Source organism: Acartia tonsa, chromosome 13 (assembly GCF_053477335.1).
Source record: "Acartia tonsa isolate MP-2025a chromosome 13, ASM5347733v1, whole genome shotgun sequence".
In the NCBI taxonomy this organism is placed as follows: Eukaryota; Metazoa; Arthropoda; class Copepoda; order Calanoida; family Acartiidae; genus Acartia; species Acartia tonsa.
Genome location: NC_137272.1, coordinates 7,040,990 through 7,046,102, shown reverse-complemented (window position 1 = coordinate 7,046,102; position 5,113 = coordinate 7,040,990). Strand labels below are relative to the sequence as shown.

The following is a 5,113-nucleotide window of genomic DNA, read 5'->3' as shown; positions in this document are numbered from 1 at the left end:
TGGAAAAAGAAGAACTGAATTAATATAATTTTTTGGGGGGTAGGGTGATTTTTATTGGGTGGGGAGGGCCAGGGTGAGTAAATCACATTTTTAATTTTGGGGTGATGTTTAATTTTTTTTCTAAGGCAATTTTTTTCTGGTAGTGTGATGGTACCCTCCCCCAAAATAGTTGTAAACCTTCCCAGTACCTATAAGAAACTACCCTGAATAGGAGCACCATATCGGTTTAGTAGTTAGCGAGATCCTGTAGTACAAACATATAGACAGACAAACAAACAGACATCATAATACTTAATGATCTAAAAATAAGACAAATTTTCATTTTGAAATATTGGAGCTCTGATAGCTTTTTGGTACGGTAACAGCTTTGAACCATCTATCATCCGGGTTCGAATCCCAGAAGAAAAAAAAATTTGGGGGGATGAACGGTGACTTTTATTATTTTTTTATGGGAAAATAGGGGGGAGTTTGGTTGAGCACCCACCAGTTTTAATTTTAGTTTTTTTAAAAATTCAAAAACTTGGAAAAGGCAATTTAAAAAGTTTACATTAGTTCAGTAGTTATCGAATTCTTAATCTACAGACAAAATAACTCTCTATACTTTATACATTTCCCCAAAAAAATTATAAACTTTCCCTGGATCAATAAGAAGCTTCACATTACCACTTTATATAATAGAATATGTGGATATATTAAAAAAAAGAAAATTTGTTAATAAAATTATGGACCTCATTTATTGGCCAGTTCATTTATATATCCCATAAGAGGGGAGAGATGGATTAAAGGGGGTGTATGGGGGTTATTGTTATTTTAGCCAGCTGAGATTATTTCTTTATCAGAGTACATGAAAATATGGACAACATCAAAGTAATAATATATCGATTCATGTATTGCTTATAAATTCAGAAATTGTATAACATAATGATAAAGATAAAGAAACATTTTTTTTATAATAATTGCAGTTTCGAAAATAAAATCAATTTTAGTAAGCATCTTTGTAAAATAAACAAAATCGGATGATATATGATAATCATTTAACTATTTCAATCTATCGAGTACATAAAGATTATGTAGATTTTTTTGCATATTTTACAGGACAATTTATTGCATTTTACAGACCTTTTTTAACCAACTTTAAAAAGTAAAATACATCGCTGTTTAAATTTTTTTTGTTAGAAAACATATTAGGATAATTTGTGTTCAAAATAAACACACACACACACACCCTCCCCCCTCCTCAAATCTTAATTTAATTATTTTCATTAATTTAAAAATACTATGAAAAATGAAATATGTATAAATCTTTTTTTTTGCATAACTTTTTTAGTGTCTCTCATCAACCACAAAGTATTAAATACATTTAAAATTGAAGAAATATCTAAGTAGTAGAAGCTTAATTATATAGAACAAGTATTGCGTACCTAAACGGAAAAATAATAGAGAAGCTACTATATAACTTGAATTGGAATAATACACGGCAGCGATGTTGAAAAGAGACTATCCAAGGAAAAACACACAGCTCAATTTGTAGGAATATATTTCGATTAAATCACATCTAATCCTTGTCAACCTGCACAAAATTAACCATATTTCATATATTTATAGTAAAATCAGATATATATTTTGAAAAAAAATAGGTTATTTTAAAGTAAAGAAACAACAAAATAATGAAAAAGTGCTCGAAAATACAAAGAAAAAGTTAAATGTATTATAATGAATATGGTTATCCCTTCTATTATTCTTTACTGTACAAAGGTTTGTTTGAAACTGAGTAATTTAACCGCTGGTTTTGGTGTAAAGGGAAGGGGTAGAAGGGATGGGGGTTTAAAAGAATCAAAGTTCAAAAGAATGAAAGTTTTGTACTGTATAACTTTTGTATTTTTAAAAAAAATATTGCAATTAGCAAAACAGAAATACGTGAATGTGTTGAAAAGATTTTAATTTTATATGAAAGTGTATGAAAAAATGTCATAAATTAAACAATAAAGTATTAAAAATTATTTTAGTAATGATTAACAACAAAGCAACAAATATAACTTGAGTATCACAACAATTGATTGCCCCCTGTGAGGTTTGAACTCACGGTCCCTAGTTTACAAGACGAGTGCTCTACCATTGAGCTAAATAGGCCACTTGTACAAGAAAAAAAATTTAAGATAATGCAAATTCATAGTTAATATTAAGTAAATTCTGAAAAATTTGTATCTTTTAAAAACAATAAAATTAGGCAAACGTCAGTAGGGCAGTTACCCTATAAATAGTATTCAATAATATTCATAAGTATCAACGTTCAAAAACGTATTGCTCCTGGTGAAATTCGAACTTATAACCCCGGCATAACAGTGTAGAAGAACCGTGCGCTAACTGGAGCTCTTACATTACAGGTTCAAACTTTTTGTAGTTGTTCGAGATGGTAGTTTCTATGTTGTAATTTTAAAAAAAACTTAAGATAAAATTTTTATAAAAGAATATAAAAAAATTTAAAAGTATAACATTTAAAAAAATTATTTTTGGGCGATGGAAATGTCTGACCCCCACCCCAAAATTAGCTCAAAACCATCCAATGTCAATATATATATAACTAGCGGCTACGCCCCTAGAGGCCTTTAGGGGGCACTTGAGGAAGAGAGAGAGTCAAATTTAATAACCCAATTTCTTATTTTAAATTTTTAAAGAAAAGTAAAAAAAAAATTTTTTTTTGGGGGGGGGGATTTTTTTTTTAGGGGGGGGGGGGGCCTCCCCCCTCATTTTTAATTTTAGTTTAAAAAATTTAAAAAATTTTTTCTTTTTTTGAGGGGGGGGATTTTTAATTTTTTTGGGGGGTTGGGGGTGTCCCACCCCCAAAAAAATATTTATAAACCTTCCCAGGACCTATGAGAAGCTACCCTGTTAAGGAGAACCCGATCGGTTCAGCGGTTAGAGAGATCCTTCGGTACAGACACACAGATACACAGACACATAGACATCCTGTTACTTTAGTAAAAGGATTCCTGAGAAGGACAACATTGTCAGTTGAGTGGTTGCTGAGATCTTAAGCTTCAGACAGACAAAATTAAATGAAAATTAAGCCCTGCGGCTGAATTGACGGCTGAGGCTTGTACTAATTTAGCACCTGCGGCTGCGGCTGGGGCTTACAATATCTCAGCCGCGCGGCTGTGTCAAAGCTGCGGCTGAATTAAAAAAATTAAGCTGCGGCTGAGGCTGCGGCTTACAAATATCAAGCCGCGCGGCTGCGGCTGCGGCATAATCATAACTTTGCAGCTGCGGCTGAGGCTTTCTTGAAGCCGCGCGGCTGAGTGCGGCTGCGGCTTCAAATTATTAACAGCCGCGCGGCTGAGTGTGGCTGAGGCTTCCCCAACTATAAGCCGCGCGGCTGATTGTGGCTGAGGCTTAGAGGGGTGTTGGCTGAATGAGGCTTAGTGCGGCTGAGGCTTAATGTGGCTGAATTGGAGTTTTGTGGCTGAGGCTTACAGTGGCTGAGGCTTACAGTGGCTGAATGCGGCTGAGGCTTACAGTGGCTTATGTTTTCTTTAAGCCGCGCGGCTGCGACTAAGGCTGAGGCTTATTGGGTGGCTGAGGAAGCCGCGCGGCTGATTTTGAGGCTTCTCGTAAGCCGCGCGGCTGATGGTGGCTGAGGCTGAGGCTGCGGCTGCGGCTTCCGAACCCTGATAAATCCAACCAAGGATAAATATGTATTTAAAGTATCAGTTATGATATTATTGCTTGCTTACATTTTAAGTATTAAATAAAAGTTGATCAACTTAAAATAAAGTGAAGTTATTTGATGGTAAGAATAGCGAGTTTACTCTATAATTAGCTACTGTCTGCTATACGTCCATAATACAATATTAATATACTAGCGGCTACGCCCCTAGAGGCCTCTAGGGGTACTTGAGAAGAGGAGAGTGGAATTTGATAATCCAATTTCTTATTTTAGATTTTTAAAGAAAAAGTTAAAAAAAAAAAATTTTTTGGGGGGGGCGGAAAATTTTTTTTTTTGGGGGGTTGCCTTCCCCCTTAATTTTTTATTTTAGTTAAAAAAAGTAAAAAAAAAATTTTCATTTTTTGGGGGGGGGATTTTTCATTTTTGGGGGGGTTGGGGGTGTCCCACCCCCCAAGAAAATAGTTATAAACCTTCCTGGGACCTATGAGAAGCTACCCTGTTAAGGAGAACCCGATCAGTTCAGTGGTTAGCGAGATCTTTCGGTACAAACACACAGACACACAAACACACAGACACACAAACATCCTGTTACTTTATTATAAGGATGTATGCCTAATACCTCATAAGTTCACCTTCTTTATAAAATATATTTATTGAATCTAAAAATTCACGTAACCTATGAAAACTATTTCGGCTTATAAAACTTCTAAAAAGATCGTCACCAAACAATAAATTTATTAGACATTTTGTTAACTTAGACATGTTGGAATTGTACTATCTATTTCAAACTTTGTATAATAACTCCCATAACTGTTATGTACAATTCAGGAAACGAATGAGCTCTGTAATCGTCCGTGTGTACATTTAAGACATTTGACAACAAATATGTGATCTAATTATCCTATTCATCTGATTTTTAGAATACTGAGCTGAATCTTTAAATCGTTTATAGGTGATTTAAACCGGGGCGATTCATTCAGCGCGCCATCAAATTATTTAATACCAATCTTTAAATTGAAATGGCATGGGCGATTCAGCGCGGTCAGTTGCTCCGAACCGGCGCGGCAATGGTACTCAACTAGTGGCATTGCCGCGCTAAATCGGGGTGAATCATATTTAATAAATAAATATTTTTTTAAAATTAGTTTAATATTTTATTGCAAAACTATCGTGAAAACATTTTATACTTATTTTTAAAATAAATTTTATATTTTTTTCGTATAAAACACCGTACTGACCCAGTTTAAGTTAAAAAATTGTATCAGCACGTATCGATATTTTAGTGAGTGCGCAGGCGATTTAACAACACCGCGCCGAAAATCTTATAAAAATCCATGTTTTATAGGCGCGCTGTGGCTAACCACCAGCGCACCTATGGTTCACCTCTGAATCGCCCCGATTCAGCGCACTATAAAAACGATTTAAAGATCCAGCTCAGATTTCTATTGT

General features: G+C 34.6%; 1 non-coding gene across 1 annotated transcript; it reads right to left on the bottom strand.

The window, feature by feature from the left end:
* Nucleotides 1-2,058: 2,058 nt before the first annotated feature.
* Nucleotides 2,059-2,130, bottom strand: TRNAT-UGU (transfer RNA threonine (anticodon UGU)). The gene has a single exon. It is a non-coding gene; the product is annotated as a tRNA-Thr (tRNA).
* Nucleotides 2,131-5,113: the final 2,983 nt, after the last annotated feature.